Raw genomic sequence first — 15,242 nt, forward strand, 5'->3', positions numbered from 1 at the left:
TCCTACTGTCTTTTTTGAGCAGGAAGAGTCTCTCCACCTCTATCCTATCCATCCCATTCATCATCTTATACGTCTCAATGAGATCTCCCCTCATTCTTCTAAACTCTAACGAGTACAAGCCCAGTTTATTCAGCCTCTCCTCATAGCTCAACCCCCTCAACTCTGGTATCAGCCTAGTAAACCTCCTCTGCACTCCCTCCAAGGCCAAAATATCTTTGCGCAGGTGCGGTGCCCAAAACTGCACACAGTACTCCAGCTGCGGCCTCACCAATGCCCTATACAGCTGCAGCAAGACCTCCCTACTTTTATATTCAATCCCCCTCGCTATGAAGGCCAGCATCCCATTCGCCTTCCTGACCACCTGCTGCACCTGCAAGCTGGGTTTTTGCGACTCATGCACAAGGACCCTGAGGTCCCTCTGCACCGTCGCCTGCTGCAGTTTTTTGCCCCGTAAGTAATAGTCCTTCCTACCATTCTTCCTACCAAAGTGGACCACCTCACACTTGCCAACATTAAATTCCATTTGCCATTTCCTGGCCCATTCGCCCAGCCTATCTAGATCCTTCTGCAGACTCTCCACACCCTCCGCACAATTTGCCGTTCCCCCAATCTTGGCCATACTAAATTCTCCCTCAGTGTACTCGAACAGGCATCAGAGTGTGGTGACTAGGGGATTTTCACAGCAACTTCATTGCAATGTTAATATAAGCCTAGTTGTGACAAAAAAATGAACTACTTAAATGCTCATCCAGATACTTTTTAAAGGGTGTTGTGGAGATAAACCAGGGAACTACAGACCAATGAGTCTTACGTCAATGGAAGGGAAACTGTAAGAGAACTGTACAGGAAAGTATCTATCTCCACTTGGAGAGGCAAGGCTTGATCAGGGATAGTCAGCATTGTTCCGTCAATTGAAGGTTATGCCTAACAAGTTTGACTGAATTTTTTGAGGAGGTGACCCGGTGTGTAAACGAGGTAGTGCAGTTGATGTAGTTTATATGGATTTCAGCAAAGCCTTTGACAAGGAAACATATGGGGGACTTGTAAAGAAGGTAAATTCACATGGGACACAGGGCAATTTGATGAAGTAAAATCAAAATCAGCTCAGTTGTTGGATGCAGAGGGTGATGACAGAAAGCTGCTTTGGCGACAGGAAGCCAGTGTCCAGTGATGTACCAGAGGGATTTGTGTTGAGTCCCCTTTTATTTGTCATTTATGTAAACAACATAGATGACTATGTGGGTGGATAGGAGTGATAAATTTGTGGGTGACACAAAGGTTGACCAGATGGTTAACAGTAAAACTGAGTGTCTTGGGTTCCAAGAAGCTATGGACGGAATGGTCAAATGGGCAGATAAGTGGCAGATGGAATTTAACCCTGAAAAGTGTGAGATTATGCACTTTGGAAAGATTAATTTGACAAGGAAGCATTCATGAAAGGTAAGACACTAGGAAGTTCTTTGGAACAAAGGGACCTTGGCGTGTTTCAGATCTCTGAAAGCAGAAGGGCATGTTAGTCGGGTGTGAAAAGGGCGTATGGAATATTTACCTTTATCAATCGAAGCATAGATTATAAAAGGAGGGAAGTCATAGTTGCAGTTGTATAGAACTTTAGTGAGGCCATGGCTAGAATACTGTGTGCAGTTCTGGTCGCCATATTATCAGAAGGATGTGATTGCACTGGAGGGGGTGCAGAGCAGATTCATCAGGGTGCTTCCTCGGATGGAACATTTAAGTTATGAAGGGAGGTTGGTAGACCTGGTTTGCTTTCATTGGTGTGGAGATGCCTGCTTTGTTCTAATCAGTATTCTGTAAACTGAGTGTGTGTCTTTATATGCCCTGTTTGTGATCAGAACTCCCCACTCACCTGACGAAGGAGCAGCGCTCTGAAAGCTCACAACACCAGGACTCTAATCTGGTGTTGTGAGACTTCTTACCTTGTTTTCATTGGAACAGGGAAGACTGAAGGGCAACCTGATCAAGCTGTACAAAATTATAAGGAACATAGATAGAGTGGATAAGGAACAGCTGATCCCCTTAGTTGAAGGGTCAGTCATGAGGGGACATAGGTTCAAGGTGAGGAGTAAGAGATTTAGGGGGGATGTGAGGAAAAACTTTTTTACCCAGAGGGTGGTGACAGACTGGAATGAACTGCCTGGGAGGGTGGTACAGGTGGGTTGCCAATGCCAATGTGTACAAGCTCAACCTACTCAACCTCTCCCTGCAAGAAAGTCCTTCCAAATTTGGGATCTACCTAGTGAGCTTTCTGTGGCTGCCTCCAATGCCAGCATGATTTTCCTTAGATAAAGAGACCAAAACTGTTCACAGTATTCCAGGTGTGGTCTAACCAGTGCTTTGCATATTTTTAGCAAGACTTGCCTATTTTTATAGCCCCCTAACCTATTCTTTATGATATATAAAGTGCCAGTATCAAGCTGTTGGCTGTAACTTTGGAATCAAAAGGCAATGCTGTGTTTTCATCTTCATTCTTTTTGCTGTTCTTCCATTCTCTGGCCAGATTTCTCCTCTTGGTTATCTGAAAGATAAAGGATGTATGGCAAGCTTGTAGTGAAGTGAGGGTGGAAGATTAAAAGGTGTACGTTTACAGCTTGTAAATCAGAAAAGGTTGTAATATGAATGGGGGAGTCTACATGTTCCCTAACCTGCAGTCCTTTGGTTAAAAAAGTACTTAATTGGATATGGATCAAGGAGGAATAGAGTGCCACTCTTACTATTGTTGATCTTCATTCGAAACTGTCCTCCCCCACTCTCAATCACCTCTTGTCTCTCCATACCAGCCCCACCTCCACCCAACCAAGGAACCTACAGGAAAATTTAAATGGGATCCAAGACCCAATAATTTGTGCCTCAGGTCTATTGTTCCAGTATAATAATTGCTCCTTTGAAAATCAAATCTAAGGCATATGTAGATTAGGGGGATTAGTGGAGTAACAGGGATGGGTGGATCTGGGTAAAAGGTTCTGCCAGTGAGTCAGTGCAGCCTCAATGGGCTGAATAGCCCCCTTCTTCACTGTAGGGACTCTATGATGATGCCAACGCATGGGGAATTGGGGTGCTCAGTTTCTTCAGTTGACTACCCATTGTGCAACCATGCTGCTGATTTTGGGTGGCACTGTGGCACAGTGGTTAGAATTGCTGCCTCACAGTGCGATGGACCCGGGTTCAATTCCGGCCTTAGGTCACTGTCTGGGTGGAGTGTTCTTCCTGTGTTTGTGTGGGTTTCCTCTACGTGCATTGGCTTCCTCCCACAGTCCAAAAATGAGCAGGTTGGGTTGATTGACCACACCAAATTGCCCTTTGATGTCAGGGGGACTAGCAAGGTAAATACATGGGGTTATAAAGATAGGCCTGGGTGGGATTGTTGTCGGCATGGGTTGAATGGCTTCCTTTTGCACTGAAGGGATTCTGTAAAAAAAAGTTCCATAATTTTATTCCTTTTTTCAACAATGTGATACCAAAACTTTGGGTTGAAAACCCAAAGTACTGCTACCTTGCAGTGGATTCTATGGTATTACAGTTGTTAGCACTGCTGCCTTATAACGCCAGGGACCTGGGTTTGATTCCTGTCTTGGGTCACTGTCTGCGCGGAGCCTGCACTTTCTCTCTATATTTGCATGGGTTTCCTCCGAGTGCTCCAGTTTCCCCCCACAGTCCAAAAAACATGCTGGTTAGGTGCATTGGCTGTGCTAAATTCTATCTCAGTGTACACGAACAGGCATTGGAGTGTGGCGACTAGGGGATTTTCTCAGTAACTTCATTGCAGTGTTAATGTAGGCTACTTGTGACACTAATAAACAAACTTTTAAAAAAGTCAATCATTCAATTAACCCTTCCTGCAACTGCAATACATGTGGCCAACATTTTGTAATGTCAGTGAGGGATCATTTAAGCACTTTAGGTAGCACTATGTTGGTTGTGCAACACCCTGAGTGAGTTTATCACATTGTGAGTCAGGCACTTGGACAGAGCAATTTCACAATTTCCACAGTTTAAGTCCTTTAGGCTTTTGAATATATACTGCGCATGTCATGCACACCTGTACTCCCAGTGAGGGACCGTACTTCCGATCGTACCAAAAAACGTAGGCATAAATTTTCATGCCTCAAAAGCAGACATTGCACAAACTAATTCCGAAGCCTCTCCTTTATTACTTGCCACATGTCCTGCTTGAATACATTTGCAAATTAACAAAAACTAATTTTGGAGACAAGTAAAGGTAACTATGACAGGTCACAACAAATCATTTATTGATTTCATGCGTAATGTGAAGTATATTAATATGTATCCTGGTTAATAGTTTTTGGAATAAGTCATGAAGAAATGAAGCCAGTGAATCTGCTTAGGTTTTAAAATATAACTCTGCTTTAAGAAGGCCATGTTCAGCAACATAATTGACTAATCAGTCAATGGCTAGTAGTAAATGGTTAAAAAACTATTTGTTTTGCACTTGGTCTGGAATTTGCTGCTCAATTATGGTCAATTCTCATCAGGAATACCAATAAAACTGATCGAGATTCAACACATTAGCCCAGACTATTGTTTTCATTGGAGAGCTTGCACAATGATTCTCTCTGGATTTAGTAGCACTAATATCCCCAAAAGCAAGGACAGGATTTTCCCAGAATTTGGCAAAGGCTGACATCAGGCGGGAAAGTGGCATTGAAGCCATCGACAGCAATGGCGGCTTTCTTCACAATGTAGTCCCACACTTAGAGTAAAAGAAACATGAAGGGCAATTCACATGACACAATGCTGGTGGGGTGGCCTCTGATCTACCTGTCCCATCATTAAACAGCCCCAGGACTGAAACCCAGCACTGCCACTGGCACTGCTCAGACTTCGCCCAGCAGTATCCAGGCAGTGCCAGGGAACGGTGCCCCAATAGTGACTGGGCAGTGGCTGGGCATGCATCCTCCCTCACCCCTGCCCAAGCACTTCATTCACCTGAGTTCCCCCAAAAGACCTGCTCACCAGATGCGTGCCTCAGGAGGCAAGTCATGATTCATGTCATTCTGCTTTCATGCCAATGTGAATGGATTTTCTGACACTGTAGGGGGTGATTCAGGTTTAGAACATAGAACATAGAAAAACTACAGCACAAACAGGTCCTTCGGCCCACAAGTCGCGCCAATGATATCCATACCTACTAGGGTTACCTATAACCCTCAATTCTATTAAGTTCCATGTACATTCTGTTAAGTTCCATGTTTAGAAGTCTGATAATTAGATGCCAATGCATTCAAATGATATTCCCAATCCTGAACATTGGTAAGTATGCTCTGGCACTGATAGGAGAAGGGGACGACCACATCACACATTTATGTTGATGTGAAATGCGATTTGGGAGTTCTTCCTACATTTTCCTCTCCCATCGCTGAACCGTCCAATGAAAATGGAAGCAGAAAATCCAGCCTATGTCATTGCAGTAATAATGCCATTATTCATTAAATAATTTTCTGGGAATACAAAATAAATTTGAGTGAATCCCTGTCAGCTGTTATTCTGAAGCCCTTGAATATTCCTTCTCCTGTCTTCTAATAGACCCCACCTGCTGCCCATTCTCACCTCTGCTCTCCCCCCGCTTAGCTCTCATCCTCTATTACTGCCACTGAGTTTGGACTCAGCTTTCCTCAGCCTGTCCGTTCCCATCCCATTTTGTGCTTTGGACATCTACTGTTGAATCTCACGACACCAAATCACATCAAGCAGTATTGAGATGACCAAAATCTTAGGCAAAGAGATTTCCTATCCCACTGCGCTAATTTATGGGAGATTTCAGCAGGGCCAGGTTAGCACAAACTGTGCTGGGCATCTGGCCCCAAGCGCCTCTCCCAGTGCCAGATTTCTGGCACCATCAACTCCATGATGGAGATAGGCAGGAACTGTATTAAGTATGCAGGAGGGATTTTAATATAATTTGAATGTGATTAGTGGGCCTGGGACTGAAGGCTCCGTGCCTGATAGACTCTCCCCCCCATCAGGAGTGGTTCACTCCAGCAGGGTTTAGAGTAGCTCCTCAGGAAGCTAGCAGCCCAACCCTGCTGGAGTGAAGGGGGGGGTAACTGGGACCCCAGTGGGTAGGGCAGCAGTGCCCCCTTGGACATTGGCAACTCGGCAGTGCCAGCTTGTGCCCCCTGGCACTGCCCAAGTGGCAAGTGCCAGTGCCCAGAGGGACACCTTGGCACTGCCCACTGGGCATGTGGCACTGCCAAGGGATGGGGCATAAGGTGGTTGGGGCCTCGAGGACAGGGCCTGATGGGGCAGGGCATTGTGGGGAAATTGGTGGGGATGGCGTCCCACTGTCACTCTGCAGATAGGACCAGTGGGGGAAGGAGACAGAGCAGCAATCAGGGCCGGCTGTGCAGGGAAGCCAGGACTGCAGGGAGGGGGTCTGCACTGTGGGGAAGGGGGTGAGGGCTGCAGCGGGGTTGGGAGTTGGCACTGCGGGAGGATCAGGATTGCAGGTGGGGATGGGTCGACAGTGTTGGCAGTAGGGGTTGTGGCTGGGCCAGTGTATGGTTGGAGAGCCAACAATTGGGCCATGGTGGGTTAGATGGACTGCCGGTGTTGCAGGGCCACTAGGCTGGCCAGCAATCGAGCTGGCCAGCAATTGGGAGGCCAACAGACAGGGATCAGTGCGCTTGTGCCGATCTCAGCGCTGACAGATTGGTGCAGTGACCCACTCAGTGCTATGCTGCTAGCCTGTCCAGTGGGAATAGGTCCCGTCCCCACCCTGAATTTCAGTATGATTTACGCCAGTGCACTCTGCAGTTACCAGAGTGTGGGAGATTCATTTTGAAACTCCCACTGAAAAAAACCAGCGAGATTCACTCCAGTTTTCATGCAAATACGGCACTTAGAATTTTTTTGGGAGAATCGCCCCCATCATGTTTAAGAGGCATCCTGAAGATGGAAAGGAAGAGAATTTGAGAGATTAGATCAGGAATTCCAGAGCTTACTGCCATGGTAATGGAAGGCATGACTGCCAATGATGGAGCAATTCAAATTGGAGCTTCTCAAGTGGTCAGAATTAGAAAAGCACATTTATCTTGGAGGCTTGTGCGGCTGGAGAAGATTCTGGATTTGAAAGAGCTAAGGCCATGGAGGGTTCCTGAAACAAGAGCGTGAATTGCTTTGCCAGAAGCCAACGTAGGTCAGCAAGCTATGTGTTGATGAACCCACACCTACGCACCTATACTTGTAACTCTAAGATTTGGCCTGGACTCAGTTAAGTGGGGAAAATAGAAAAGGCTCATAACTCTTCTTTGTAATAGCTTATTGTATTGTCAATAAAATTACAAACATTGGTACACTGCTCTCCTTAACTTAAACCAGTACGAACAAACACTGTTTACCAATGCTGACATCTGAACTGCAATCATGTTGTTAAACCTCAAGGTTGCTCTTTCTTTTAAATTTCTCTAGCTTTGTCATAATACCATACGGTGGCACAGTAGTTAGCACTGCTGATTCATAGCGCCAGGGATCCGGAGTCGATTCCTAGCTTGGGTCACTGTCTGTGTGGCGTTTGTACATTCTCCCCGTGTCTGCGTGGGTTTCTTCCGGGTGCTCTGGTTTCCTCCCGCATTCTGAAAGACATGTTGGTTAGGCACACTGACTTGAATAGGTGTCGGTCTGTGGCGACTAGGGGTATTTCACAGTAACTTTGTTGCATTAACTTTGTTAATGTAAGCCTTACTTGTGACTAATAAATAAACTTTAACTTTTAAAATGTAGGAGCAGAATTAGGCCATTCAACCCATCAGGTCTGCTCCACTAATCAATCATGGCTGATAGGATTCTCAGCCCCAATCTCTCGCTTTTCCCCTGTAACCATTGATGCCTTTACCAAGGAGGAGGTGCTGGAAGTCTTAAAGCGCATCAAGATCAATGAATCTGCAGTACCTGATGAGGTACATCAGTCATATACCTGATATGACCTGTGGAGGGAGGAAATTACGGATCCCCTAGCTGAGATATTTGAATCATCGATAGCCACGGGTGAGCCGTCTGAAGCTTGGAGAGCAGCAAATGTTGTGCCTTTGTTTAAGAAGGGCGGCAGGGAAAAGCCTGGGAACTACAGGCCATTGAGCCTCACATCTGTGTTGGGTAAATTGTTGGAAGGTATTTTGAGAGACAGGATCTACAGGCATTTAGAGATGCAAGGACTGGTTAGGGACAGTCAGCATGGCTTTGTGAATGGAAAATCATGTCTCACAAATTTGATTGAATTTTTTTGAAGGGGTAACCAAGAAGGTAGATGAAGGCAGTGCAGTTGATGTTGTGTACATGGACTTTAGCAAGGGGTTTGACAAGATACCCTATGGTAGATTGTTGCATAAATTTAAATCTCACAGGATCCAAGGGAAAATATCTAAATGGATACAAAATTGGCTTCTTCACAGAAGCCAGAGGGTGGTTGTAGAGAGTTGTTTTTCAAACTGGAGGCCTGTGACCAGCAGTGTGCCTCAGGGATCAGTGCTGGGCCGACTGTTATTTATCATTTATATTAACGATATAGATGAGAATATAGGGGGCATGGTTAATAAGTTTGCAGGTGACACCAAGATTGTTGTCATGGTGGACAGTGAGGAAAGTTATCTCCAATTGCAACAAGGACTTGATCAGTTGGGCTAATGGGCTGATGAATGGCAATTGCAGTTTAATTTAGACAAATGCGAGGTAATGCATTTTAGTAGATTGAACCAAGGCAGGACTTACTCAGTTAATGGTAGGGCATTGAGGAGAGTTACAGAACAAAGAGATTTAGGGGGTACATGTTTATAGCTCCTTGAAAGTGGAGTCACAGGTGGACGGAGTGGTGAAGAAGGCATTTAGCATGCTTGGTTTCATCAGTCAGAACATTGAATACATGAGTTGAGTCATATTGTTAAAGTTGTACAAGACATTGGTAAGGGCACACTTGGAATACTGTGTGCAATTCTGGTCACCCTAATGTAGAAAGGATATTATTAAACTAGAAAGAGTGCAGAAAAAGATTTACTTGGTGCTACCGAAATTGATGGATTGAGTTATAAGGAGAGGCTGAGTATACTTAGATATTTTTCTCTGGACCGTAGGAGGCTGAAGGGTGACTTTATAGAGGCCTATAAAATAATGAGGAGCATAGACAAGGTAGATTGACAATATTTTATCCCAAAGGAGGGGAGTCTAAAACTAGAGAGCATAGGTTTAAAGTTAGAGGGGAGAGCTACAAAAATGTCCAGAGGGTGGTGGGTATCTGGAACAAGCTGCCAGAGGTAGTAATAGAGGCAGGTACAATTTTATCTTTTAAAAAGCATTTAATTAGTTACATGGGTACGATGGTTATAGAGGGATATGGGCCAAATGTGGGCAATTGGGATTAGTTTAGAGGTTTAAGAAAAAGAACAGCATGGACAAGTTGGGCCAAAGGGCCTGTTTCCATACTGTAAACCTCTATTTCTCTAATCAAGAACCTATTTATGTCTTAAATGTACTCAATGATCTAATCTCCACAGTCTTCTGTTGCAATGAATCATCCCATTTCAGGTCATCCAATCCTTTTACTAAAGTTAATTGCTGGGGAACTCCATACTGTGCAGTGCTGCTACTGTGAAACACACATTTTTTAAAGTGCTAAAATCACCCCCATGAAAATGATTGGCACAAAGCCTTCCCTTTTCTGATTCTGTCTTCTAATATTTTGCAACATGCTAGATTCATGAACAGTGCTTTAACATATGAATGTTATTCAATGGGGAAGATTTTTGTTCTAACGCTATCAGGCTTTGAATTAATGAAGCAGTTCTTAGTGATCAGCATTTCCAAGGAATGTGGGGGCACACCCAGGCACAGTGGTTCCATAGTTCATTAGTCTGCAAGTATTGTTTACAGTTCCATAGAAGCTCACACAATCTGATGGTTGAGACAAATTTCTCTAAGTCTTGAAAATATACATTTCACTGTGTGGCTTAATTGTCTTTGTTAGCTATTGATTGGCATACTAAAACATCATTCCTAGGCCCGATTTTACCATCGCGTTGCACCCGTTTTCAGGTGCAAAAACTTGGTAAAGTTGGACGTGAGGCGAGTAGCATGATCCACGCCTGCCTCCTCATCGGTTCCCCCTTTACCAAAACCCGAAAATGGCCGTGATCGGAATCATGCCCGAACAGGTGTGACAGCCATTTAAATGTATTTGCATGCATTTAATGGGCTCCACGCCCTATCTTACCAGCACTTCCCCCTTTACCACCGTGTTCACCCAACCAGATTCAGCGCAAAATCGACATGCTCTACAAAAGTCCGATTCAGGCGCTCCACCTTCTGGGGAGGTAAATGCCGAGCGTCCGGTGACTCTGCTTGAGATTGGTGGGGGTGGAGGTGGGTCCGATGGCTCTCTGCTTCAGATCAGTGAGTGGGAGGGCAGGGTTGTCTGCTGCCACTCGGTCTGAGATCAGTGAGGGGGAAAGGTGAGGTGGGTTGGGGGGGGGGGTGTGGTCTGCTGCCACTCTGTTTGCAAGGAGACCAAACAACAAGATAGTGCTTTGGGAATCAGTGACCCTACAGAATCCAGTGCCCTGATCAAAAGGATCTGCACTATTGTTAATGATGTGGACAGCACGTTGATACATCAAACAAAGCCCCATCTAGAGTCACAGTAATGATTCATGGATTTGGAGTTTCAAGTTGTGAAGACAGTTCCATTGTTCTCATTAGCAAGGATGTTGTCGCAATACTGAGAGTGTAGGACACTTGTCCTTTTTAAATCTAGGAATTCAAGGAAGACTTGAAAGGGTAATACTTGAATTCTGTAAGTGCTGAGTCAGTGGATTCATTCGATTCCCTCCAAATGTTTGTTGTGGAGAAAGTTGATGTCAGGTAGCCTGGGCTTTTACCAGTGGTATTGGATTATTAGATGAATAGATAAGAGCACACTGAAGGAAAAATGTTAGAAGACTAAAATGTATTTTTGTTTATGTTTATGCAGTGGAAAAAAGGAAGAGGGTTTAATATCTAGAATGAAATCTGATTTCAGATTGGAAATGTACCAGTGATACATTAATTACAAACATTAAATGCAATCTTGCTAAGCAAAGCTGTAACCTTAGACATGCAATCGAATTAAGTGATACTTTAATAAACAAATTCGAGCTGAAGTTGGGACACCATGATATACAGGAATTGTATTTACTCCTATTGTATTAAATTCTATCAGCTGACAATATAGCTGAGTGTTCTATGTGTTTCACAGTGCTTAACGCAATGATTCTGTTGATCATATGACAATAGGTGTTTTTAAAAGTAATTTTCAACTCCATGTCCAAAGTCACTTTTCAGCTCTGGCGATTAAGATTGATTACTTCACTAAGTGCTGTACTGCATACATGCATTTGCGAAAGGATATTTTGGCCTTGGAGGGAGTGCAGAGAAGGTTCACTAGGCTGCTACTGGAGGTGAGGAGGTTAGCCTATGAGAAGAGATTGAATAGACTGGGTCTGTACTCGTGAGAGTTTAGAAAGCTGCAGGGGGATCTTATAGAGACATATAAGATAATGAAGGGTATAGATAGGGTAGAGGTAGAGGGATTCTTCCTGCTTAGAAAGGATAGCAGGACTAGAGGGCACAGCCTCAAAATAAGAGGGGGGCAGTTTAGATCGGAGTTGAGGAGGAACTGCTTCACTCAAAGGGTGGTGAATCTCTGGAATTCTCTGCCCATTGAAGTGGTGGAGGCTACCTCGCTGAATATATTTAAGTCACGGGTAGATAGATTTCTGATAGACAGGGGAATTAAGGGTTCTGGGGAGAAAGCGGGAAAGTGGAACTGATCCACTTCAGATTAGCCATGATCTTATTGAATGGCGGGGCAGGCTCATAGGGCTAGATGGCCTACTCCTGCTCCTATTTCTTATGTTCTTATGTTCTTACTTCAGTTTTTCAGAGGATCCTTGGTCAAATGCTGCCCTGCATTGACTGGTCTTAGCTTTGCCTACAATGCACATGGTTTAAATCTGTTATGTAAGACAATTCAAAAGCACCTTGTAACACCTTTTTGGATCAATGTTAGGAAGATGGAAGCTCTTTTCAATTATCCATAATGCAAACATTGTCCTGTAGCCACTTATTCCTCTCCCTGCCATCACCAGAGGCTAAACCAGATTGTTCACAACTTTTTGATGTTAGTTGGGGCTGCCAATCCCATGTCTCCTCCATTCTTAGAACTGTCTAATTTCACTTTGTGTGTGTGTACTCCAGCACTTTTGCTCTTTTCCTGCTGAAACCTTCATTCAAATCATAGTTACCCCTAGACTTGACTATTCCGATGCTTTCCTGGCCAATCTCATACCTCATACTCTTGAGAAAATTGAGCTGATTCAAATTACACAGTCTGTATCCAAACGTCACCCATCACTCCTGTCCAAGAAGGTAAACAAAATGACTTAGCTTGCCTTCAAGAGTTCCATTCATTCATTTGAACAGGCGAGGGGATAGCACCTGGTACAAGTTTAAAAATGGTTTTCTTTTATTGAATAGAACTTTAAAAAATTGACATAGTGGAAGCAAGATAAAAATATAAACTTGGAGACTGGCTTCTCAGCCAGGCCCTGAACTGAACATGAACGCACAGTTCCAAAATATATTTCAACCCTTAGCTCATTATTGGAAGTGTTTTTCACAGACTGTATCCATTGAGATAAGCAATTCTTGCAGCTATTGTTATGCAGTTGTTTGCCTGCATTGTGTACGCTTTGGGAATGCAGTCTTTTTTTAGCTAACCCATCATGCCTTCTGTTTCTACATGTAATCAGGCTATCTACAATGTTAAGCTTAGCACAGTTAGTTGCATAGACAGAAATATCTTAAAATGAAGTCTTTGCACAGACGGAAGCAAACAGGACTACGCATACGCATCATCCCTTTTCTTCTTCAAGCATACTCAGTAACAGCCGCCTCAATCAGTGGTGCAGCTGAGGCTGCGAGCTGGTGGCTCTATGATTGGACTAGCAGCTCTGGGAGGGGCAGGCTGCCATCTTCAATTGGACAAGTTTTTGACGCAGACTCTTAATTGGCTATTGATGACAAAAGAGTTCCCCAGTATCCCAATCTCACAGGCTCAAGTCGTACTTCAGGTCCTGGTGAAAAAATGTTATAAAATTCTAGCCTATGGTTGGAGAATTTGATGTCCAGCCAAATCTCCATTCACTGCAATGGGATGGGGAAATCTCGCTGGTGTGAACGGTGATAACATTCCAGCCTATGTTTCTATATGTAGCTCGGTATTAAATTTTAATTGATAATCAGTCCTGTGAAATGGGACTTTTATTTACATTAACAAAGCTATAACAGTGTGGCATGGTAGCACAGTGGCTAGCTTTGCTACCTCACAGCACCAGGAACCCAGGTTCAATTCCCAACATGGGTCACTGTCTGTGCAGAGACTGCACATTCTCCCCATATTTGCATAGATATCCTCCGGGTTCTCCGGTTTCCTCCCACGGTCCAAAAGATGTGCGGGTTAGGTGCATTGGCCATGCTAAATTCTCCCTCAGTGTATCTGAACAGGCACTGGAGTGTGGCAACTAAGGGATTTTCACAGTAACTTCATTGCTGTGTTAATGTAAGCCTACACAAATAAATAAACTAAACTTAAAATCTAAGTTGTTGCACATGTTCAGACGTAAAGGTAAAATCAATATAGTCCCAGATGACCATAGGCTGTTCTCCCCTATGAAGTGAAGAATTGATCGGTGGTATTTAACCTGAGGGCCACCACACCTCAGGCAAGGGGCAAAGTTGAAAAGGCAGGATCTTCATGTATAACCTCAGTTGGTATGAGAATTGAACCTACGTTGTTGACATCGCTGTTAAATTGCAGCCAGAATATGCATACAGAAACAAAATATTGTTGTTGCTGGAAATCTGAAATTAAAACAGAAAATTCTGGAACTATTCTACAAGCCAGGCAACATCTGTGGGAGGAGAAACGTAAGTAACAGTTCAGGTTGATGACTTCTCACCTGAACCGGAAAACGTTAAAGATGGAATAGGTTTTAAGAAAGCATAGATACAGGGAAGGAGGAGAAAAGAACACAAGAAAAGGTTTGTGAGAGGGTGGAAAGCCATAGGGATTAAATGACCAAAGGGAAGATGGTGCAAGGCAAAAGTGGACAGTAATGGGATAAGAAAATAAACAAAAGGTGTCTATACGGAGCAGATGGAAAAGGTAGTATCAGAATCATTACCAAGAGCTGCTGGCTGCATACTGGGAGTGGTACTTCTGATGTGAGATTGTTGAACTCATTGTTAAGTCTGAAAAGATTTGAGAGGTGCTTTCCTCGAAATTCAATTGGGCTTCTTTCAAACAGTGTAGGAGACAGAAGATGGACTGCAGATGAGAATTAAAATGTTCAAGTGCCCTGCATCTAATATTCCTTACATAATTTATGTGATTTTATTGCAATCTTAAACAGATAGGATTCATGTATATGTAAGTGTCAAAGTAAAAATCTAAATGCTGAACATCTGACATAGAGGCAGGGAATGTTGGAAACATGTAGCAGGTCTGCTGGAATCTCTGGAGGTTAAGTCACAGGGTTAATGAATAGCACTGAATGCAGCTGATGGATTTCACTGAAAAGTAAGTGAAGTCACATCACCTTGGTTGGGCCCAGTAGCAGGCCTCCCCCAAGATCGAGGACCTCAGGCAGAATCCTGCCTCCCTCAGAGATGCTGGCCAGTTAGATGCTGGCAGCTATCCATTGTCGGACCAGTGGATAGATCAGCATCTGCTAGCAATGGGAGAGGCCTAGGATTGCCTGAGGGACGCAGGTGATAGGTGAGAACGAGAAGGGGAGTCACAGAATAGGGAGACGACATTCAGTAGCAAAGGTGGGGGGGTTGGGACTTTCAGCAGACCCAACCCTTTTCTGGTACCTTGATCAGACATTGAATCATAGAATCCCTACTGTTTAGAAAGAGGCCATTCGGTCCATTGAGTCTGCACCGACTGCATTCGCACTCAAATCTTATCCCCATAGTCCCACATATTTACCTTGCTCACCCCATGACACTAAGGGGCAATTTAGCATGGCCAATCAACCCAACCCACACATCTTGTGGGAAGAAACTGGAGCAGCTGGCGGAAACCATGTCCACACAGGGAGAATATGCAAGTTCTACACAGACTGTCACCCAAGCTGAGAATCGAACCCACGTCCCTGTTGTTGTGAGGTAGCAGT

This window comes from Carcharhinus amblyrhynchos, chromosome 14 (genome assembly GCF_965287045.1).
Source record: "Carcharhinus amblyrhynchos chromosome 14, sCarAmb.v2.hapA, whole genome shotgun sequence".
Lineage (NCBI taxonomy): Eukaryota > Metazoa > Chordata > Chondrichthyes > Carcharhiniformes > Carcharhinidae > Carcharhinus > Carcharhinus amblyrhynchos.